At 39.8% G+C, this 25,915-nt stretch overlaps 1 pseudogene; it reads right to left on the bottom strand.

The window, feature by feature from the left end:
* Positions 1-575: 575 nt before the first annotated feature.
* Positions 576-932, bottom strand: Eif1-ps7 (eukaryotic translation initiation factor 1, pseudogene 7; annotated as a pseudogene).
* Between the last annotated feature and the right edge of the window lie 24,983 nt (positions 933-25,915).

Genomic DNA, 25,915 nt, shown 5'->3' with positions numbered 1-25,915 from the left:
GATTGAATTCAAATATTTAATATATAGTGCATGTCAAATATTTGCACAATTTGAGTGGAAAGATACTACTCTTCTGATTGCAAAATAGGAAATGCTTAGTCTTGGATTTTCAGGAGGCAGTTTTCAAGCAGATGTGGATTCAAATTAATAACACTTCATTTCACACACCTGGCACTACCAAAGAAAATTTGATCAGAGCACAAAGCAGAAGTCTCAGCCTTGTGCTGTTGGTGTACAAATTTGGATATAAGCTTAGTCCAAGAATGCCTACAGAATCTGCCATTATGCAAAGGAAAGTGAAATGAGAGCAGGAACCCTGGCCAAACACATACCTTTCTGATGACTCTTTGATCTCTCTCTCTCTCTCTCTCTCTCTCTCTCTCTCTCTCTCTCTCTCTCTTTTATGGCTCTTTTCAGTTTATTGCATGAAGGAGTCACACTAGTCCAAGTTAAAAAGCAGACCCCAAATGATTACATTATACAGGCTGTGAGGTTTTTAAACTTGTGACAAGGGACAGAAGGGAAATTCTACTCATTGCAAGGAAATCCTCACTTAAATCCTCACTTAAGCTTCAGAGAGCCACAAGCACTTAAAACCCATGAACCTTCAGCTGCTCGTCCTTAGCCAGTCCAATTTCTATCAGGAACTGGTATATGTTCTTGCGCTAGTCACCCTGTAGCTGAATTACTTCTCCATATTCTGGATGCTCAATTACAGTACCATTGCAGGCAAATTTCTTCTTAAACGCCTTCACTAGTTTCTTTTTATCGTAATCATCAGCGATCCCTTGGACAGTTGTAAGGATCTTCCTGCCGTTTCTCTGTTGAATTCTTATATGGATATAATCCTCAGTGCCAGCAGGAAGCAGGCCATTACCCTTACTTGCATCAGCAAAGGGGTCGAAAGAGTGGAGGTTCTGGATAGCGTACATATGATAGAATTCCAATTCCTTTTCCTCGGTGGAGATGGCCTGTGGTAGGCAGCTGTGGGGAGAAGGCAGGCGGGGGGGGGGGGGGCGGGAACAGAGCGTCGGGAAGCAAGGGGGCTCGAGGGGGAGGCACCTGAGTCCTTGGTGGCTCAGTGACTGGGGCCTCTTTGATCTCTTAATTTGCTTCCCATATGCCCCATTCCCTGAGGCATAGTATAAGGGTGGGGGCTCTATGCTGTATATGCTCACTAGAGTAATTTGAATGCACTTATGGATAATGTTTGGTGTCACATGTTTGCTGTGGGTTGGTGGCAGGAACATAGATGTAAGGAAGGTGAGAGCTCACACCTGAATCCAGTTTTAAGATATGAGTCTGAATACATCTTCTCTTCATTATATATGAATGGGTGCAGAGGAGACTTAAACATTTATCTCATGTGTAAGCTGTTATTAAAACTTATCTCGCTTCCTGGTTGCTGCCGCCACAGAGAGCTCGTCAGCAGCACCCCACAGGCAAACTTGAGCCTCGGGACCACAGGTAAGACCAACTTTTCTGCTGCAAGTGACCTGCCTGGTGAACTCCAGAGACAGGCCCACAGGAAAAGCTGAAGACCTGTAGATAGGAAAAACTACACGCCTGAAAGCAGAACACTCTGTTCCCATAACTGGCTGAAAGAAAACAGGAAAACAGGTCTACAGCACTCCTGACACACAGGCTTATAGGACAGTCTAGCCACTGTCAGAAATAGCAGAACAAAGTAACATTAGAGATAATCTGATGGCAAGAGGCAAGCTCAGGAACCTAAGCAACAGAAACGAAGACTAAATGTCATCATCGGAGCCCATTTCTCCCACCAAAGCAAACATGGAATATCCAAACACACCAGAAAAGCAAGATCTAGTTTCAAAATCATATTTGATAAAGATGCTGGAGGACTTCAAGAAAGACGTGAAGAACTCCCTTAAAGAACAAGTAGAAGCCTACAGAGAGGAATCACAAAAATCCCTGAAAGAATTCCACGAAAACACAATCAAACAGTGGAAGGAATTAAAAATGGAAATAGAAGCAATCAAGAAAGAACATATGGAAACAACCCTGGATATAGAAAACCAAAAGAAGAGACAAGGAGCTGTAGATACGAGCTTCACCAACAGAATACAAGAGATGGAAGAGAGAATCTCAGGAGCAGAAGATTCCATAGAAATCATTGACTCAACTGTCAAAGATAATGTAAAGCGGAAAAAGCTACTGGTCCAAAACATACAGGAAATCCAGGTCTCAATGAGAAGATCAAACCTAAGGATAATAGGTATAGAAGAGAGTGAAGACTCCCAGCTCAAAGGACCAGAAAATATCTTCAACAAAATCATAGAAGAAAACTTCCTTAACCTAAAAAAAGAGATGCCCATAAACATACAAGAAGCCTACAGAACTCCAAATAGATTGGACCAGAAAAGAAACACCTCCCGACACATAATAGTCAGAACATCAAACGCACAAAATAAAGAAAGAATATTAAAAACACTAAGGGAAAAAGGTCAACTGACATATAAAGGCAGACCTATCAGAATCACACCAGACTTTTCGCCAGAAACTATGAAAGCCAGAAGATCCTGGACAGATGTCATACAGACCCTAAGAGAACACAAATGCCAGCCCAGTTTACGGTATCCTGCAAAACTCTCAATTAACATAGATGGAGAAACCAAGATATTCCATGACAAAACCAAATTTACACAATATCTTTCTACAAATCCAGCACTACAAAGGATAATAAATGGTAAAGCCCAACATAAGGAGGCAAGCTATACCCTAGAAGAAGCAAGAAACTAATCATCTTGGCAACAAAACAAAGAGAAGAAAAGCACACAAACATATCCTCATATCCAAATATGAATATAACAGTAAGCAATAATCACTATTCCTTAATATCTCTCAATATCAATGGCCTCAACTCCCCAATAAAAAGACATAGATGAACAAACTGTATGCGCAACGAGGACCATGCATTCTGCTGCCTACAGGAAACACACCTCAGAGACAAACACAGACACTACCTCAGAGTGAAAGGCTGGAAAACAACTTTCCAAGCAAATGGTCAGAAGAAGCAAGCTGGAGTAGCCATTCTAATATCAAATAAAATCAATTTTCAACTAAAAGTCATCAAAAAAGATAAGGAAGGACACTTCATATTCATCAAAGGAAAAATCCACCAAGATGAACTCTCAATCCTAAATATCTATGCCCCAAATACAAGGGCACCTACATACGTAAAAGAAACCTTACTAAAGCTCAAAACACACATTGCACATCACACAATAATAGTAGGATATTTCAACACCCCACTCTCATCAATGGACAGATCATGGAAACAGAAATTGAACAGAGACGTAGACAGACTAAGAGAAGTCATGAGCCAAATGGACTTAACAGATATTTATAGAACATTCTATCCTAAAGCAAAAGGATATACCTTCTTCTCAGCTCCTCATGGTACTTTCTCCAAAATTGACCATATATTTGGTCAAAAAACGGGCCTCAACAGGTACAGAAAGATAGAAATAATCCCATGCGTGCTATCAGACCACCACGGCCTAAAACTGGTTTTCAATAAAAATCAAGGAAGAATGTCCACATATACTTGGAAATTGAACAATGCTCTACTCAATGATAACCTGGTCAAGGAAGAAATAAAGAAAGAAATTAAAGACTTTTTAGAATTTAATGAAAATGAAGTTACAACATACGCAAACTTATGGGACACAATGTAAGCTGTGCTAAGAGGAAAACTCATAGCTCTGAGTGCCTGCAGAAAGAAACAGGAGAGAGCATATGTCAGCAGCTTGACAGCACACCTAAAAGCTCTAGAGCAAAAAGAAGCAAATACACCCAGGAGGAGTAGAAGGCAAGAAATAATGAAACTCAGAGCTGAAATCAACCAAGTAGAAACAAAAAGGATCATAGAAAGAATCGACAGAACCAAAAGTTGGTTCTTTAAGAAAATCAACAAGATAGATAAACCCTTACCCAGACTAAGGAGAGGAGACAGAGAGTGTGTCCAAATTAACAAAATCAGAAATGAAAAGGGAGACATAACTACAAATTCAGAGGAAATTCAAAAAATCATCAGATCTTACTATAAAAGCCTATATTCAACAAAACTTGAAAATCTGCAGGAAATGGACAATTTCCTAGACAGATACCAGGTACCGAAGTTAAATCAGGAACAGATAAACCAGTTAAACAACCCCATAACTCCTAAGGAAATAGAAGCAGTCATTAAAGTTCTCCCAACCAAAAAGAGCCCAGGTCCAGACGGGTTTAGTGCAGAATTCTATCAGACCTTCATAGAAGACCTCATACCAATATTATCCAAACTATTCCACAAAATTGAAACAGGTGTAGCACTACCGAATTCCTTCTATGAAGCCACAATTACTCTTATACCTAAACCACACAAAGACCCAACAAAGAAAGAGAACTTCAGACCAATTTCGCTTATGAATATCGACGCAAAAATACTCAATAAAATTCTGGCAAACTGAATCCAAGAGCACATCAAAACAATCATCCACCATGATCAAGTAGGCTTCATCCCAGGCATGCAGGGATGGTTTAGTATACAGAAAACCATCAACGTGACCCATTATATAAACAAACTGAAAGAACAAAAGCACATGATCATTTCATTATATGCTGAGAAAGCATTTGACAAAATTCAACACCCCTTCATGATAAAAGTCCTGGAAAGAATAGGAATTCAAGGCCCATACCTAAACATAGTAAAAGCCATATACAGCAAACCACTTGCTAATATTAAACTAAAGGGAGAGAAACTTGAAGCAATCCCACTAAAATCAGGGACTAGACAAGGCTGCCCACTCTCTCCCTACTTATTCAAGATAGTTCTTGAAGTTCTAGCCAGAGCAATCAGACAACAAAAGGAGGTCAAGGGGATACAGATCGGAAAAGAAGAAGTCAAAATATCACTATTTGCAGATGATATGATATTATATTTAAGTGATCCCAAAAGTTCCACCAGAGAACTACTAAAGCTGATAAACAACTTCAGCAAAGGGGCTCGGTATAAAATTAACTCAAATAAATCAGTACCTTCCTCTACACAAAAGAGAAACAAGCCGAGAAAGAAATTAGGGAAACGACACCCTTCATAATAGACACAAATAATATAAAGGACCTTGGTGTGACCTTAACCAAGCAAGTAAAAGATTTGTAAAATAAGAACTTCAATCCTCTGAAGAAAGAAATTGAAGAAGACCTCAGAAGATGGAAAGATCTCTCATGCTCATGGATTGGCAGGATTAATATAGTAAAAATAGCCATTTTACCAAAAGCGATCTACAGATTCAATGCAATCCCCATCAAAACACCAATACAATTCTTCACAGAGTTAGAGAGAACAATTTGCAAATTCATCTTGAATAACAAAAAACCCAGGATAGCTAAAACTATCCTCAACAATAAAAGGACTTCAGGGGGAATCACTATCCCTGAACTCAAGCAGTATTACAGAACAATAGTGATAAAAACTGCATGGTATTGGTACAGAGACAGACAGATAGACCAATGGAACAGAATTGAAGACCCAGAAATGAACCCACACACCTATGGGCACTTGATTTTTGGCAAAGGAGTCAAAACCATCCAATGGAAAAAAGATAGCATTTTCAGCAAATGGTGCTGGTTCAACTGGAGGTCAACATGTAGAAGAATGCAGAATTCATGCTTATCACCGTGTACAAAGCTTAAGTCCAAGTGGATCAAGGACCTCCACATCAAACCAGATACACTCAAACTAATAGAAGAAAAACTAGGGAAGCATCTCGAACACATGGGCACTGGACAAAATTTCCTGAACAAAACACAAATGGCTTATGCTCTAAGATCAAGAATCGACAAATGGGATCTCATAAAACTGCAAAGCTTGTGTAAGGCAAAGGACACTGTGGTTAGGACAAAACAGCAACCAACAGATTGGGAAAATATCTTTACCAATCCTACAACAGATAGAAGCCTTATATCCAAAATATAAAAAGAACTCAAGAAGGTAGACCGCAGGGAGACAAATAACCCTATTAAAAAATGGGTTTCAGAGCTAAACAAAGAATTCACAGCTGAGAAATGCCGAATGGCTGAGAAACACCTAAAGAAATGTTCAACATCTTTAGTCATAAGGGAAATGCAAATCAAAACAACCCTGAGATTTCACCTCACACCAGTGAGAATGGCTAAGAGCAAAAACTCAGGTGACAGCAGATGCTAGCGAGGATGCGGAGAAAGAGGAACACTCCTCCATTGTTGGTGGGATTGCAGACTTGTACAACCATTCTGGAAATCAGTCTGGAGGTTCCTCAGAAAATTGGACATTGAACTGTCTGAGGATCCAGCTATACCTCTCCAGGGCATATACCCAAAAGATGCCCCAACATATAGAAAAGACACGTGCTCCACTATGTTCATAGCAGCCTTATTTATAATTGCCAGAAGCTGGAAAGAACCCAGATGCCCTTCAACAGAGAAATGGATACAGAAAATGTGGTACATCTACACAGTGGAATATTACTCAGCTATCAAAAACAATGACTTTATGAAATTTGTAGGCAAATGGTTGGATCTGGAAAATATCATCCTGAGTGAGGTAACCCAATCACAGAAAAACACACATGGGATGCACTCATTGATAAGTGGCTATTAGCCCAAATGCTTGAATTACTCTAGATGCCTAGAACATATAAAACTCAAGACCGATGATCAAAATGTCATTGCTTCACTCCTTCTTTAAAAGGGGAACAAGAATACCCTTTTGAGGGAATAGAGAGGCAAAGATTAAAACAGACACAGAAGGAACACCCATTCAGAGCCTGCCCCACATGTGGCCCATACATATACAGCCATCCAATTAGACAAGATGGATGAAGCAAAGAAGTGCAGGCCGACAGGAGCTGGATGTAGATCACTCCTGAGAGACACAGCCAGAATACAGCAAACACAGAGGCGAATGCCAGCAGCAAACAACTGAACTGAGAATAGGATCCCTGTTGAAGGAATCAGAGAAAGAACTGGAAGAGTTTGAAGGGGCTCGAGACCCCATATGTACAACAATGCCAAGCAACCAGAGCTTCCAGGGACTAAGCCACTATCTAAAGACTATACATGGACTGACCCTGGACTCTGACCTCATAGGTAGCAATGAATATCCTAGTAAGAGCACCAGTGGAAGGGGAAGCCCTGGGTCCTGCTAAGACTGAACCCCCAGTGAACTAGATTGTTGGGGGGAGGATGGGGAGGGGAACACCCATAAAGAAGGGGAAGGGGGAGGGGATGTTTGCCCGGAAACCAGGAAAGGGAATAGCACTCGAAATGTATATAATAAATACTCAAGTTAATAAAAATAAATAAAATTTCAGAAATAAAAGAGTGGTGGTACCCTCAAAAAAAAAAACTTATCTCATTCCCCAGAATCCTTATAGCAACCCTAGGCAAGTACATGTGAGAAACCAAGATGATCACTAAGCCCCTTTTCTTGTACCTTTATCATTTTTCTGCAGTAATACTCCTATCACTGTGCTGCTTCCTTCTTTCAAGTACGATAACACAGGCACACCATAATGAGGAAAAGACAGAGTGCTCAGATTTCATATGCTACATACTGCAGAACCCATGTGACAGCAGGTAGACTCAGACAGGTCTGGGTTCAAATCCTGCCTCCATCCTTCAAATGTAATTTTTGGCAAGTGAAGTGCTTTCTTTAAAACTCAGTTTCCCCATCTCTAAAATGAAGATAATTGAATCTCTCTATAGAGAATTGATGGAAGACTCAATGTGGTGGTCATAGTATGCCTGGTTCTTAGCAAGGGTCTAACAGACAATGGTGCTAATTACGACTTAGTCCCTTGGCCTGTTAATGGCTCAAATTTAGATTTTTAAAATTAGTTTAAAACCCTCTGTCTTTAGAACTTAAGTTATGCTTCTTGCCATTGCTGCCTAAAATTCCACCATAGCCTGTCTGGTCTTCTCATTTTAATGCCATCCTGCCTTTTGAGTTTTACATTGACTATCTATCATCTGACTTTGTCTTTGTGGGAAACCCACCCCTCCAATGTACTTGACCAGAGCTCTGTCTGGCCTTGAATTTCTTGTCACTAGTTCCTTTTCATTCATTCTTCTATCCAGTGACTACAGTCAGAATCTCTGAAAGAGGACCCTCTCTTACCATTTACACTTAGGAGTTAAGAATGCAAAAATAGTTCAGTCTGCCTTTAGACCAGAACTGAAAAATAAATCAAAGAGATGTTGGGGAGACATTAGTTGGACACGAATACTGGTGTATGTGGTACCTAAATAGTTAAGTCTCCTCCCTTTAGGCTCTCAACAACTCCCCTAGAGAATCTTTGTATAAAAATACTTTAGTCTGCTGCACATTCTTCTCTGCTGAGCATCACCATATGGTATACTGTGCAATACCACAGTATTAACATAATGGAGATTTTTTTTTGTTGGTGTTGTTTAACCTTTGGAAGTTCAGTTGCATACATTTTTTCTTGGGAACAAATTTTCCACTTGTAAAAAGTGGCACAAAGTGTTTTAAGGAGAAGAAAGCACAAATACTTTGACACCTAAATCTGGCTAGTAATTTAGTTGGGGATCTTTGGAAACTTTAAGAATAATATGTCGTTTCAAAATTATAAGGGCAGTCTGAGAGCCAGGATTTTACATATCAAAAACACAAAACAAAATGCTGAAATATGCTCTGACTCTGCAAAGGAAAAGATACAATTCTCACTGGTGGGGGGAGGGGGAGAAAAGGCTTTAAGGTTGGGCTAGTGAGCTGATATTAAGTGACTTGTTTATTGCTTCTGACAATGAGGATTGAAATGGGTTGGAGACCTAGACCCAGGCAGAGTGGGCAGGAGGAAGGGGATTTTTGTTTTGGAATAGCAGTGGCCAGAATCAATAGAAAGGTGTCAGCAGAGGGCCTATGCACTGAACCTAGATAGACTCTCAGAAGAAGCATGAGCACTTAGGGTTGTTCTCTGTTTCTGCTATGTAGCTGTCTTACTCAGGGTTTCTATTCCTGCACATCATGACAAAGAAGCAAGTTGGGGAGGAAAGGGTTTATTTAGCTTACACTTCCACATTGCTGTTCATCACCAAAGGAAGTCAGTGTATTCCTGTGACAACCTTACCATGTTCTGGAGAGGATTGTGGAAGGACTTTGGAACTTTGAGCTAGAAGAGCCATTGAGATGTTAAGAACTCTATGGGATGTTCTAAAGGAGCTTGAAAGATAATGTTGAGAACAGTGCAGAAGATGGAGGCCTGGCTTGTGAAATTCCAGATGGAAGATTAAAGATTCTTATCAGGGCCACTGCTATTTTGATTGTGAAGATTCTGTGGTTTTGGTTGGTTGAGGCTGAAGATTAACAAGATAGCAGAACTACTAAAGTGAAACCTTTGCATAACTGGGACTATTGATGCTGGTCAGCTGGAGCTAAGAAATTAGTGGTGATTAAGAAGAGACCAACATCACTGAGGTGAAATCTTCTGGGAAGTGTTTTCAGAGACCACAAGAGTCTGTGTTCCCGAGATAGCCAAAGTTGTGCCTCATGCTGTGGCTGACCTTGGTAATTTGTAAGAGTTACCCAGGTGGTACTAGTTTTGAAGGCATGAAGGGTCACAAAAAGCATGTGAGGGTAGGCACTATGAGAGGTCATGGAAAGCCATTTGGGAAAGTATAGCCTCAGTTGCAATTGATGGCTCAAGACTCAAGAGGTCAGGCAAAGGATTGAGGCTTGGCACCATGAAGAGAGCCTATCAGAGACTATTCGTAAAGCCTAGTTGCAGCAGTGTTTTGGAGAACACTAAGAACAGCAGCAGCAATGGAGTAGAGGCATCTGGAGCCTAGAAGACAAGGTGTATGCTACAAAGGGCAGAGGTGGAGAAGTGACCCAAGCACTTGAAGGAGACCAGAAGATCTGTCTGTGAGTGGATCCCAGACATTGGACAGTTAAAGATTGATTTTGATTTTGATTGTGACTGTGCCCTGATATTTTTCCCTCTTTAAGTAAGAAAGTATTTTAGTGGAGTCCACAGTTAAGAGACTTTGAATTTTAAAAGATATTAGAGATTTTAAAGGTATTTAACTTTAATATGTAAATACTGTGGCACTCTTAAAGTAATTTAGGTCTTGGGGATGAATAAGAAGGTAAGGGTTGGTGTCATGCTTGGCAAATAGGCAGTACAAGTAGTGCTTTAAGTAAATCACTAAACAAATTAGTATCTAATAAAAAAAAGAAGAAGGTAAGGGTTGAGGCTTAATAGTGGTGTGTTTGTGTGTCATGTTGACAAGGGGTCAATGTACTGGCTGGTTTTGTATGTCAACTTGACACAAGTTATCACAGAGAATGGAGCCTCAGTTGAGGAAATGCCTCTATGAGACCCAGCTGTAAGGCATTTTCTCAACTAGTGATCATATGGGAGGACCCAACCCATTGTGGGTATTGCCATCCCTAGGAGGGGAGTCTTGGGTTCCATAAGAGAGCAAGCTGAGCAAGCCAGGGGAAGCAAGCCAGTAAGAAACATCCCTCCATGGTCTCTACATCTGCTCCTGCTTCCTGACTTGCTTGAGTTCCAGTCCTGAGTTCCTTTGATGATGAACACCAATATGGAAGTGTAAGCTGAAAAAACCCTTTCCTCCCCAGTTTGCTTCTTGGTCATGATGTTTTGTGCAGGAATAGAAATCCTGACTCAGACAGTAACTCACCTCATTTCTTTCTCTTTCTTGTCTCAGAAGTCAATAAAGTCTGTTTTGTTTTGTTTTGCTTTATTTTGTTTTGTTTTTGGTGGAATGGGGGAAGGATTGTGGGAAGGGTAACTGGACAGTGAGTAAGATGTAAAGTGAATAAGTAAAAAATAAAATTAAGTAAAAAAATTTAAAAAAACTTTCAACATAAAAAAATATTTTTTGTCACAATACTTACATATCCATGGCATTGCTACACTATTCACAATAGGTAGGAAGTAGAATCAATTTTCCATCAACAAACAGGTGGGTAAAGGAAATATGATACACATACATATACTGTAGACATTATTCAACCATAAGGAACCATGAAATTTTGACATATGCAAGAAAATGAATGAAACTGGGAACTAGTTAGAGGAAGGCAATTAAGACTCAGAATAACAAATTCACCATATTTACTATCATATGCAAATACTAGGCTTTAATATCTATAATTGTATGTTTGTGTACTGCTGTCACAAAACTAGAAAGGAGACCATGAGATGTAAAAATAGCTCTTAATGGTAATAGCATACATGTGATATGAACATAGAAGAAAGACTTATTGGGAGGGAAGGGATCTCTGGGAGGTGAGCAAGGTATGAGGCAAAGAACTGGGACTTGGGTAAAGTTCAAGAAAAATCAAGTATGGGGAGGCTCCCAAAGTGAGATCCATTACTTTGTATGCTAATTTTTAAAAAATGAATTTAAAACCTGCTGCGCCCTTGGACAGGAGAATAGCTAAAGGAAAGATGGTTTTCGTGCACAGAAGGAAAAAAGGAAGGCAGCTCAACAGCTAGAAATGGGGATCTAAAGACACTGCAAGAGAAGCCCAGCCAGGTGCTTCCAAGAGAAAAGTGGCCAGCAAAGAACAAGCCCTGTGAATATTTGACTTCTAAGGAATCATTGGCAGGGTGAGAACGCATCTGTCTAAATGCACAGGTAAGACTGTGGCTGCATTTACCTGACCACAAACAGAAATAGTAATTCTAAAGTGCTAGAGAACTTGGGGAAATAGATATGCCAGGAAGCTCCTTACAGAAGGAACTAATATTGGCTTGAAAGAGGTCAGAATGTGTCTTCCTATGTACTCACCCAGCTTCACCAAAGACATTGGAGGCAAAGGCTCAAAAACTCCCAGATGCTTGAAAGCCAGTCTTCCTCCATCTTGAGACATCATGAAGACCCAACTGAAGGATGCACAAAGACAGTTGCCAGAAAAGATCTGTAGTCAATGATTTATTTCCCTTATCACCAAGGTTCCATTGAGACATATGATGACTTTCAATTCCCAGAAAATCGTGTTTAAAGATTTAAAAACACAAAGGATCACTGACTTCTGATAAATGTGTCGCTGAATAGGAAATCACTACTACTAGTTTCTTTCTTTTATATATTTTTTAGTCACTGCCAGTCTGAAAGCTGATACCATGTACTTTTCAGATGCAGAACCCAGAAGCCCCTGAGCTGGAACTGACCTGAGAAATCTCCTCTTTGAGTAATAGCTTACAGGGTACCAAAAGGCTTCATGCAAACTTCTGAAGGAGGGAATCAACCACCAATGCTACCCAGCTATGATATGTGAGCAATAACAACAACCAATATGACAGCATAACCCTATGAGTACAACAGTGATACCCACACCTTGGTATAACCAGCAGCTCTCTAATTGGACAAAAGACTCACTCAACAGCAGAGAAACAATGTTGCTGGAAACCAAGCCAATTAACCAGGCTACTGACTTCATGGGTCTTGGAGGAGACCTACACCTTACTCTTTATTAAACCACCAACTACATTCTAAATATCTGTCCTTATATCCACAGATAAGTATAGTCTCCAAGGCTCATTAAAAGAACTTCTTTGCCACAGAAGACCATTAAAGAAAATCACAAGCAATCAAAATGTAAAGCTGTAGGGCCCAGTCTTAATGGATTTACCTACAAAACAAATCTTGCCCCTAAGGTGTGGGGAAGACTGCTCTGAAGAGGGGGTGGAAATATTTTAAGAGCCAGAGGATCAGGGATGTTGCTTTGTGCGCAACTATGTATTCTAGTAAAGTAAGAAACTACACCCATAAATTCTCATCACCTAAACATAAACTAAGCCGGGAGGCACAACAGCAATGCACATACTAAAGTATATGGGGAAAGACAACCAGGCCTCAGCATTCCCTATAACAAGGAACTGTAGGCAACTAAGTAATGTTGAGTGTGGGAGAAATAGTCTTCCCTAGAGAAGAACACACCAATTGGTTATCGAACACCAATTCGTCAACCCTGAAAACATACATACAAGTGACATTGTGCGTGTGCGTGTGTGTCTAGGGGGCACACATTATATGCAATAAAAATTAATGAACAAGGAGGCCATGGAATTGAAAGAAACAAGGGGGAATATAGGAGGGTTTGGAAGAAGGAAAGGAAAGGGAGAAATGATGTAATTATATTATATTCTCAAAATAAAACAGCTATTTCTTGCAGGAAATTCTAACCCAGTTCTCACAGTGATCTTCCATGAAGATTAAAAAGCCACCAGTCCGCATTTTCTCAACACTTCTTTACTGTCACAAAAACAGGATCATTAAGCTCCCATGCTTACCTTCCCATCCAGGCTGTGCATAATTAATTTTGCCCCACAGGGTTATCCTTCTAGCTCATCCCTTTGATGTCTACTAGCCTGGCCTCTCTGGTTTTCTGCACATTGTAATTTTAAATAGAAATGCCATTTAGAAGCAATGAATTTGGGACCAATTAAAAACATATTAAGAGCATACAATGGTTTGTATATCATGATTATGATACAACATTTTTTCAAATCTCTAAAAACCACTATTTGGCAATATTCAGCTTAGAATTCTAAAGCTAGTATATGAGTCTGTTATGTACTGAGACAGTTAAAACTCCAATTCTATTAAACGCTGTTCTGAAATAGGGAAAGCTTCCTGAAATATGTACTATCATTGTTAATCGTAATCTCTAGAGCTGCTCCCAGGCACCAATGGGATGCAAACAAAGTTAATTCCCATGCTGACAGTATAGCCATTGTCTGCCAAGCTACTCTGGCTCTGCTGGTGTCACTAAGGACATTTACCAGCCTGCTCTAAAGTCACTTGACATTGCCTGGCTTTACCCTTGTTGCTTACTTTCTTTTTCTTTCTTTCTTTTTTTTTTTTAAGATTTGATCCTTTTATTTCTTTGTTTCCATTCGGTATTTCTTACATTGTTAATTTTATTTTTTCAATGTTAGAGCCTTTATTAAACTGATGTGTAAAATTTCCTCTTTATAGTAAATATGTATAATCAACCTCAAGAAAGTATAATCACAATAGAAGAAATAATAATGCAATTATTTTGAAATAATAGAGAATACCATGTACAATTTGAGATTCATTTTGATTAATAGTACTGAAATTCACTTATTTATATTACATTGTGGATTTATACCTAAAATCAAATGGTTTTTTATCTTTATTAACTTTATTTCTTATTTACATTTAAATTGTTATTCCCCTTCCCAGTTTCTGGGCCAATATCCCCCTAGCCCCTCCCTCTCCCCTTCTATATGGGCTTCCCCTCCCCATCCTCCCCGCCATCCCCCCAACAATCACATTCACTAGGTGTTCAGTCTTAGCAGGATCAAGGGCTTCCCCTTCCAGTGGTGCTCTTACTAGGCTATTCATTGCTACCTATGAGGTTGGAGCCCAGGGTCAGTCCATGTATATAGTCTTTGGGTAGTGGCTTAGTCCCTGGAAGCTCTGGTTGGTTGGCATTTTTGTTCATATGGGGTCTCGAGCCCCTTCAAGCTCTTCCACACCTTTCTCTGATTCCTTCAATGGGGGTCCTGTTCTCAGTTCAGTGGTTTGCTGCTGGCATTCACCTATGAATTTGCTGTATTCTGGCTGTGTCTCTCAGGAGAGATCTACATCCGGTTCCTGTCAGCCTGCACTTCTTTGCTTCATCTATCTTACCTAGGTGGCTGTATATGTATGGGCCACATGTGGGGCAGGCTCTGAATGGGCGTTCCTTCTGCCTCTGTTCTAACTTTACCTCCATAATCCCTGCCAAGGGTATTCATGTTCCCCTTTTAAAGAAAGAGTGAAGCATTCGCATTTTGGTCATCCTTCTTGAGTTTCATGTGCTCTGTGCATCTAGGGTAATTCGAGCATTTGGGCTAATAGCCACTTATCAATGAGTGCATACCATGTGTGTTTTTCTGTGATTGGGTTACCTCAGGATGATATTTTCTAGTTCCATCCATGTGCCTATGAATGTCATAAAGTCGTTGTTTTTGATAGCTGAGTAATATTCCATTGTGTAGATGTACCACATTTTCTGTATCCATTCCTCTGTTGAAGGGCATCTGGGTTCTTTCCAGCTTCTGGCTATTATAAATAAGGCTGCTATGAACATAGTGGAGCATGTGTCTTTGTTATATGTTGGGGCATCTTTTTGGGTATATGCCCAAGAGAGGTATAGCTGAGTCCTCAGGTAGCTCAATGTTCAATTTTCTAAGGAACCTCCAGACTGATTTCCAGAATGGTTGTACCAGTCTGCAATCCCGCCAACAATGGAGGAGTGTTCCTCTTTCTCCACATCCTTGCCAGCATTTGCTGTCACCTGAGTTTTTGATCTTAGGTATTCTCACTGGTATGAGGTGAAATCTCAGGGTTGTTTTGATTTGCATTTCCCTTATGACTAAAGATGTTGAACATTTCTTTAGGTGTTTCTCAGCCATTCGGCATTCCTCAGCTGTGAATTCTTTGTTTATCTCTGAACCCTATTTTTAATAGGGTTATTTGTCTCCCTGCAGTCTAACTTCTTGAGTTCTTTGTATATTTTGGATATAAGCCCTCTATCTGTTGTAGAATTGGTAAAGATCTTTTCCCAATCTGTTGGTTGTCATTTTGTCCTAACAACAGTGTCCTTTGCCTTACAGAAGCTTTGCAGTTTCATGAGATTCCATTTGTGGATTCTTGATCTTAAAGCATAAGCCATTGGTGTTTTGTTCAGGAAATTTTCTCCAGTGCCCATGTGTTCAAGATGCTTCCCCAATTTTTCTTCTATTAGTTTGAGTGTATCTGGTTTGATGTGGAGGTTCTTGATCCACTTTGACCTAAGCTTTGTACAGGGTGACAAGCAGAGAAACTTCCTTTTGCTTCCTCCAGAGTACACTCCTTGCACTTTCTCCCCAGTCTATGGTTCTTTGTTCTCACTCTTGTTTCCATTCTGCCTTCAACTTTTGCAACTTTATCCATTAGGTTTCTCAGAGTACCTGTAAGTCATCTTATCTCTCACCAATGTCTATGGTACTTACTGATGACTAGCAATAAATCAAGAAGCACCCATCTCCCAATTATGCATCTAACAAATGATCCTGCTCTACATGCTTTCAAGCTGAACATCTAACTAACATCTGCTTGATATATTCTAGCATTCTTACCTCTGATTTTGTTCTTATAAAAGAATAACTGTTGTATCCTCTACATCCCACTGCTCACACCCCTTTAGTCTATATCCTACATTCCTCAGTTATATCAGTTTCTTTCCTTTATATAACTCCTTATTGTTAGCTTTTTGTCACTTTTATGAAATATCAGAGTCAGCTAATTTCATAAAAAAATAGGTTCATTAAGGTCACAATTTTATAAGTTGAAAATATAAATATTGTGGTGTAACTCTGTTGAGGGTCAATAAGAGGACAGTAAGAATATGTGGGGGTAAAGAAGTTCACAGGCCAGTCAGAAAGTAGAAAAAAGGGACAGACTGGGATTCTTCTTTAAAACCACACACACACACACACACACACACACACACACACACACACTCAAATGCCATATATGTATATATATACACATATGCATATATATGCATATCTGTGTGTGTGTGAACAAAATGACCTAATCCCCTTCAAAGGCATGCTACCAGTGGTACAAGAATACTTATTGGGCCCTCCTTAGTAAGCATACAAATACTGCTATCTGGGCTTCCCAGACTTTCCACGTGGATCATGGAGAGACATCCAATATCAAGACCTACACCTTCTACTACCATAGCTACTATAATGTCTACTTGGTTTCTGCAAACTATTGCAATTGCTATCCAAGACAAGTTCCTTTCCTCTTCATAAATTCTCCAAGTAGCATTCGCAGTGACAACTTAAAACAAGTCCTTATAACAAGAACAATCTCCATATTTTCTTTATGTGGCTGAGAACAAATGTTACAACATCACTACCATGGTTAAAATCATGTTATAGTTCAACTATATCATGTGCAGAAGATCAAAAGTCTTTATCATTGCCTGCATAATCTGATCCTACATACTGCCTTTTCCAATGTGAATTCTCACCATCACCCTCCTTCTTCTTTACATGTCAGCCACATGGGGTCATTCTTCAGCCACTCAGATGTACTATGCTCCTTCCAACCCCTCTGTCTCCAAGTATGCAGCTCCTTTAATTGATAGTGAATTTCAATAGTTCTCCTTAGCTGCCTTCACTCTTACTATCCTAGTTTAAACAGTTCGTCTTCATACATGTACTTGAACTTTGTACCAGGTATACCTACCACTGTCCCAAGGGTCTCCCAAGTTTCCAGTCAATATTACTGTAAGATCGGGCTTTGTGGTCAGCATTGCTTCAGTCTCATCTGAAACACTAAGAGAGATCGCTATAGACTTCTTTTTTAGCTATGTAGCTAAAAGCAAAATAACCATGAACGTGGAGCTGTAAGACTACAAGAAATAAACCCTTGATCATTCTCCACTGAAACCTTGGCTCACCTTCATCAATAATATGTGAGATTCTCCCTATTATTTGATCTGATATTTAAATCTACTTAGGAGTTTTAAGCATTGGCATGACATTGCAATATTTGTACTGTAATACTCCTGATACCTCGTACAGTATTTGACAACTAATAAACACTCAAAAATATTTTTGAACAAGTACATAAATGAATAAAATCAAAAGTGCATAGAGTGACAATAGTATGATTTGCAAGTGGCATAGAACATGGAAGACAGCAAAGTAAACGTTTTTACTAAAATATACAAAAGAGAACAGCCATTTGTGGCCATATGCATTATGAACCTGAGCACTTGTTTTTATTCCCTGAGGGAGGACAGGATGCATGGAAGGACTTTTCTTGAAGTGACATAAGCAACCATCTTTGCATACAGATAGGGTTGTAATGACACACCAAAGAAATGATTTCCCTTAAATCTACATTGGTGAACCAATGTAACTAAATGGTGTTACTTAATAGAATCATGGGCAACTTACAGGTGGCTACACTACTAAAGAAGAACACCCCATCCCCAATAACTACTAACTGTTTCTATGTCCTTTTTGGGGCAGGGACTTTGTGCCTGTCTGTTATGACATTTTCAGAGCCTTATGAGACCTCCACAAGAAAATACTAGTGAGCTCAGAGTGTAAAATTACTCTAATTTCAAATCAATACTGGCTATTCTAGGGCCACAGTGCAGTATTCTGCATCTGGATGAAAGTTTGCTTAAAGTTGGGTATCTTTAGATCTTTATTCTTTAAAATAATTTTTTCTAAGTGTGAGGACAAACAGGAACACCTGCTACAGATAGAAGACTACCCACCCATCATCTCAGAATAAGAAGAGGTTTGACTGTGGTGTGGCTACTTCTGTAGTAGCATCAGGAAATTACAGTAACAGCTCCTTACAAGGCCACATCTGCAAAATTAAGATGATAAAATAGCATGCAATGTCCCAGGCAGAACCTGGAGAATATGATTCAGGAAATTACTGTGAAGAAAAAAATGTAGTCATTACAAATCACATTTGACTGAAAGGACACCACACCAAGGAATACTAACCTATTCAAATAACCTACACATGGCTTAAAGAAACAGAAGAGCAGTGCACCATTGATGTTTACAAGCAAACCAGGTGAACAGTTCCCCTGCCTCAGAAGCAAGGAGAGATGGAGACTATGGAAGAGATGGCATGTGCATATAAAACATTTGTAGTTGAAGGGAGAAAACAAAACCAGACTATGATATAACAGCAGAGAAAGATAGGGCACACACATGGGGTCTGGCTTGGGAGTAAAGACATAGGCTTTACTCCCATGCACTCATTAGCTCCTTAGACGGTAGATTCCTAATCATTGAGTATTCATTTCCTTGAATGCCTAAGAGAATCTTTCATCCAACCAAGTGTTTTTAAAATGTGCCCCTCATAGTTCTAGAAATTCTTCCCATCCTCTATTCTATCCCTACAGCTTCATTCATAGGGGCTCTATCAGTCCATGAGAAGATGCAGTTTCAAGATGAAACTTTAGTTGAACAAAGAGTTTTCACATAACTATAACCCAGCTCTTTTCCTTCAACAAGGGTGACTTGGTGCTTTACTCTTTAGACAATTACCCAGCATCCTGACCTATCTATCTTGTGGCAGGTTGAGTTAGATTCAGTTTAATTGTACTGTTTCCACAAAAGAGAATACATAGCCAGTAAGTGGTTTGACCTTTGATTTCAATCTTCCTTCAAGTAAACTATCCTAAGATAGCAAATGAAACCCTCAAGGATATTATAAAAAGGTCTCACCTGCAGGTTCATATGATATATGTTCATTCTGCTCTCTTTACAGTTGTGTCTATCCATGTTCTACTCTTAGAAGCCTATTTTTTGGACTCCATCTGCATTCTGCTTCTGGATAAGGTTTGCAGATAGAATCCCAGCAGAAGATCATGAATTCCAGAAAAAAAGTATGATTGTAGTAATCATCTTCATGCTTCTTCTCTGGAGGATAGAACACAAAGTCACAGTCCCTCCCAAAGTAACCTTCTATAACTCTTCTGCCTTCAGGAACAACTTCTTTCTTTTGTTTCCTTGAGCCCCAGAAGGAGGGGCAAGTCCTACTGTCACTAGCTTGAATAAAACATTATCCAGTGTGGTATTCCTAACTACTCCCATTTCTTAAATCACATCCCTTTAGAAATCCTCTTTAACTATGTGAACACACTATATATTACAAGCTGAACTGTAACTAATAAACCATGATGATTATTAGGTCATCCTTTCTTCTGGTTGACGAATTCAAGCTATTTCTTAAAACATCTACTTGAGAGGGCAAACCATAGCAATATCCAGCTGTTATAGGACTTGTTTTACATCTGAGCTAGCTACCTTTCCTTAGATGTAGTCAGTCTCATAGGTATTTCTTTAGTTCCCACACCTTTGAACTTCCCTAGTCATTGTGAAGTCTCTGTCTTCTCCACAGGAGGCTTTGTTTTCTTTCCTGAAAGAAGCTCAGGAATTATATATACTTCACTCTTTTACTTGGTCACTCACAAAGAACTAACATCCCAGCAATATCTCTCCAAGTTAGCCTGATCCATACCCTGTATTATATTCCCACGAACCTTCAATCTATTTCTCTCCTATCTTTCATACTGGTTTTCTTGATTGGTTTGTCTGTTTGCCAGATGACCCCTGCCACTATACCTAGAAAAGTCCCTAGCTCAACTGAAACAGTCTACAACATTATTTTATCCCTTTCCTTTGGTGTGGGGTTAAAGTTTTTATATTATCTGTCAGGCAACAGCTTATTACAAGTTCATGAAATACTCAAGGTCTCAAATATTTCCAACCCTTAACCATGTGATCTTAAATCTTGCTGTCCTTTGCATTTCGTGTTTTTATTTAACTTTTATTAATTCTTTGTGAATTTAGAACCATGACCCTCAACCCCTTTTCATCTCCTCGTACCTGCCCTCTGCCCCTACAACCTCCAAACCAAAAGAAAAACATCTCATTGTGGATGTTGTCCTGTGCCAGTATGTCCTACACTACACCCTTCTGTCCACACTTCTTACAAATGTTCATTGCACTGAGTCATTGGTCTGGTACAAGGCCTCTGGCTTCTGCTACACTATTAAAACTGGATCCTCACTGGAACTCCTCTTGAATAACCTGTTGTTGCCCTGTGTTACAGAGATCCTGTAATGTTTCATCTGTTGGGATGACTCTGTGCTTCATCAGTTCTTAGAAAAATAGATGTTGGTTTGGGCCAACTCAAAGCCCTGTGTCTGGGTAGTTTGTTGAGCTGGTTAGCCTGCCAGCTCTCCTGCACTCAAACCACCAGGGTGAGTTCTTCAGTACTGCCCCAGCTAGCTCACCCAATGCTGCAGCCTAAAAGGGGTAGTGCCAGCTCTCCTTCTCTCATGCCCTCTAGCTCTGTTGTACTACTTACACAAGATGGAGGGTCTGCTCTCCCAAGTGCTGCAGCAGACAAGAGTGTGGCCACCTCTCCTGTTCTCATACCCTGGGTGCTAGTCCATCTACAGCCTCTGTAATCAGGGCCAGGTCTACTGTGCTTCCCAGGCAAGATTCAGAGCCCACTTCCCAGAATGTTACAGTTAGTGAGGGGCAGAAACAGCTCTCCCACTAACATGACCTCAGAAACAGTTTTCCCACCTTTCCACGTTTTTTAAAATCTGAAACAACCCAGAGTAGTACCAAAGAAATGTTTTAAAGAATAGAATAAAAATAACTCAGGACTTCCGGTTTTTAGTGGAAGTCCCAATCTCCTGCTCCCTGCCTCCAGCTCACTGCTCCCAAACCCCGTGGGAGAGAGAGCTCACTGCCAAGACAGGTGGGCACTACTGAGACTGCAGAGCAGAAGAGACCACCAACACTGCCCACCACTGCCCACATCCCTGGCCCAAGAGGAAACTGTATGCGGCCTCTGGGTTCCCTTGGATAAGGGCACAGGAGCAGGAAATCCGCTGCATCTGAGACACCTCCGGAACTTGAAAGGACCGACCGGATAAACAGTTCTCTGCACCCAAATCCTTTGGGAGGGAGAGCTAAACCTTCAGAGAGGCAGACATGGTGGGAACCTAGAAGAATCTACACTCGGCACACATATCTGACTCCAGAGGAAAACACCAAACGCCGTCTGGAACCCTAGTGCACAGAAGCTCCCGGGAAGGGCGGCGCAGATCTTCCTGGTTGCTGCCACCACGCCACAGAGAGCTCATAAGCAACACCTCACAAGAAAACTTGAGCCTTGGGACCGCAGGTAAGACCAACTTTTCTGCTGCAAGCGACCTGCCTGGTGAACTCAAGACACAGGCCCACAGGAACAGCTGAAGACCTGTAGACAGGAAAAACTACACGCCCGAAAGCAGAACACTCTGTCCCCATAACTGGCTGAAAGAAAACAGGGAGACAAGTCTACAGCACTCCTGACACACAGGCTTATAGGAAAGTCTAGCCACTGTCAGAAATAGCAGAACAAAGTAACACTAGAGATAATCAGATGGCAAGAGGCAAGCGCAGGAACCCAAGCAACAGAAACCAAGACTACATGGCATCATTGGAGCCCAATTCTCCCACCAAAGCAAACATGGACTATCTAAACACACCAGAAAAGGAAGATCTAGTTTCAAAATCATATTGAACATGATGCTGGAGGACTTCAAGAAAGACATGAAGAACTCCCTTAGAGAAACACAGGAAAACATAAATAAACAAGTAGAAGCCTACATAGAGGAAGCACAAAAATCCCTGAAAGAATTACAGGAAAACATAAATAAACAAGTATAAGCCTATAGAGAGGAATCACATAAATCCCTGAAAGAATTCCAGGAAAACACAATCAAACAATTGAAGGAATTAAAAATGGAAATAGAAGCAATCAAGAAAGAACACATGGAAACAACCCTGGATATAGAAAACCAAAGGAAGAGACAAGGAGCCGTAGATACAAGCATCATCAACAGAATACAAGAGATAGAAGAGAGAATCTTAGGAGCAGAAGATTCCATAGAAATCATCGACTCAACAGTCAAAGATAATGTAAAGCAGAAAAACCTACTGGTCCAAAACATACAGGAAATCCAGGACTCAATAAGAAGATCAAACTAAAGGATGACAGGTATAAAAGAGAGTGAATACTCCCAGCTCAAAGGACCAGTAAATATCTTCAACAAAATCATAGAAGAAAACTTCCCTAACCAAAAAAAAAAAAAAAAAAAAGAGGGATAGCCATAGGCATACAAGAAGCCTACAGAACTCCAAATAGATTGGACCAGAAAAGAAACACCTCCCGACACATAATAGTCAAAACACCAAATGCACAAAATAAAAAAAGAATATTAAAAACAGTAAGGGAAAAAGGTCAAGTAACATATAAAGGCAGACCTATCAGAATCACACCAGACTTTTCGCCAGAGACAAGAAAGCCAGAAGATCCTGGACAGATGTCATACAGACCCTAAGAGAACACAAATGCCAACCCAGGTTACTGTATCCTGCAAAACTCTCAATTAACATAGATGGAGAAACCAAGATATTCCATGACCAAACCAAATTTACACAATATCTTTCTACAAATCCAGCACTACAAAGGAAAATAAATGTTGGGTAAAGCCCAACATAAGGAGGCAAGCTACACCCTAGAAGACGCAAGAAACTAATCGTCTTGGCAACAAAACAAAGAGAAGAAAAGCACACAAACATAACCTCGCATCCAAATATGAATATAATAGGAAGCAATAATCACTATTCCTTAATATCTCTCAACATCAGTGGCCTCAACTCCCCAATAAAAAGACATAGATAACAAACTGGATACGCAACGAGGACCCTGCATTCTGCTGCCTACAGGAAACGCACCTCAGAGACAAAGACAGACACTACCTCAGAGTGAAAGGCTGGAAAACAACTTTCCAAGCAAATGGTCAGAAGAAGCAAGCTGGAGTAGCCATTCTAATATCAAATAAAATCAATTTTCAACTAAAAGTCATCAAAAAAGATAAGGAAGGACACTTCATATTCACCAAAGGAAAAATCCACCAAGATGAACTCTTAATCCTAAACATCTGTGCCCCAAATACAAGGGCATCTACGTACATAAAACAAACCTTACTAAAGCTCAAAACACACATTGCACCTCACACAATAATAGTAGGAGATTTCAACACCCCACTCTCATCAATGGACAGATCATGGAAATAGAAATTGAACAGAGATGTAGACAGACTAAGAGAAGTCATGAACCAAATGGACTTAACAGATATTTATAGAACATTCTATTCTAAAGCAAAAGGATATACCTTCTTCTCAGCTACTCATGGTACTTTCTCCAAAATTGACCATATATTTGGTCAAAAAACGGGCCTCAACAGGTACAGAATGAAAGAAATAATCCTATGCGTGCTATCAGACCACCATGGCCTAAAGCTGGTCTTCAATAACAATAAGGGAAGAACGCCCACATACACATGGAAGTTGAACAATGCTCTACTCAACGATAACCTGGTCAAGGAAGAAATAAACAAATTAAAGACTTTTTAGAATATAATGAAAATGAAGGTGCAACATACCCAAACTTATGGGACACAATGAAAGCTGTGCTAAGAGGAAAACTCATAGCGCTGAGTGCCTGCAGAAAGAAACAGGAACGAGCATATGTCACCAGCTTGACAGCACACCTAAAAGCTCTAGAACAAAAAGAGGCAAATACACCCAGAAGGAGTAGAAGGCAGGAAATAATGAAACTCAGAGCTGAAATCAACCAAGCAGAAACAAAAAGGACCATAGAAAGAATCAACAGAACCAAAAGTTGGTTCTTTGAGAAAATCAACAAGATAGATAAACCCTTAGCCACACTAATGAGAGGACACAGAGAGTGTGTCCAAATTAACAAAATCAGAAATGAAAAGGGAGACATAACTACAGATTCAGAGGAAATTCAAAAAATCATCAGGATCTTACTATAAAAGCCTATATTCAACAAAACTTGAAAATCTACAGGAAATGGACAGTTTCTTAGACAGATACCAGGTACCGAAGTTAAATGAGGAACAGATAAACCAGTTGAACAACCCCATAACTCCCAAGGAAATAGAAGCAGTCATTAAAGGTCTCCCAACCAAAAAGAGCCGAGGTCCAGACGGGTTTAGTGCAGAATTGTATCAGACCTTCATAGAAGACCTCATACCAATATTATCCAAACTATTCCACAAAATTGAAACAGATAGAGCACTACCGAATTCCTTCTATGAAGCCACAATTACTCTTATACCGAAACCACACAAAGACCCAAAAAAGAAAGAGAACTTCAGACCAATTTCTCTTATGAATATCGAGGCAAAAATACTCAATAAAATTCTGGCAAACCGAATCCAAGAGCACATCAAAACAATCATCCACCATGATCAAGTAGGCTTCATCCCAGGCATGCAGGGATGGTTTAATATATAGAAAACCATCAACGTGACCCATTATATAAACAAACTGAAAGAACAAAAGCACATGATCATTTCATTATATGCTGAGAAAGCATTTGACAAAATTCAACACCCCTTCATGATAAAAGTCCTGGAAAGAATAGGAATTCAAGGCCCATACCTAAACATAGTAAAAGCCATATACAGCAAACCAATTCCTAACATTAAACTAAAAGGGGACAAACTTGAAACAATCCCACTAAAATCAGGACTAGACAAGGCTGCCCACTCTCTCCCTACTTATTCAATATAGTTCTTGAAGTTCTAGCCAGAGCAATCAGACAACAAAAGGAGGTCAAGGGGATACAGATTGGAAAAGAAGCCAAAATATCACTATTTGCAGATGATATGATATTATATTTAAGTGATCCCAAAAGTTCCACCAGAGAACTATTAAAGCTGATAAACAATTTCAGCAAAGTGGCTGGGTATAAAATTAGCTCAAATAACTCAGTAGTCTTCCTCTACACAAAAGAGAAAGAAGCTGAGAAAGAAATTAGGGAAACGACACCCTTCATAATAGACCCAAACAATATAAAGTAACTCGGTGTGACTTTAACCAAGGAAGTAAAAGATCTGTACAATAAGAACTTCAAGTCTCTGAAGAGAGAAATTGAAGAAGACCTCAGAAGATGGAAAGATCTCCCATGCTCATGGAATGGCAGGATTAATATAGTAAAAATGGCCATTTTACGAAAAGTGATCTACAGATTCAATGCAATCCCCATCAAAATACCAATCCATTTCTTCAAAGAGTTAGACAGAACAATTTGCAAATTTATCTGGAATAACAAAAACCCAGCATAGCTAAAACTATCCTCAACAATAAAAGGACTTCAGGGGGAATCACTATCCCTGAACTCAAGCAATATTACAGAGCAAAGTGATTAAAAACTGCATGGTATT

The sequence above is a fragment of the Rattus norvegicus genome, chromosome 18, assembly GCF_036323735.1.
Source record: "Rattus norvegicus strain BN/NHsdMcwi chromosome 18, GRCr8, whole genome shotgun sequence".
Taxonomy (NCBI): Eukaryota; Metazoa; Chordata; class Mammalia; order Rodentia; family Muridae; genus Rattus; species Rattus norvegicus.
This window is presented reverse-complemented; position numbering and strand designations above follow the sequence as displayed.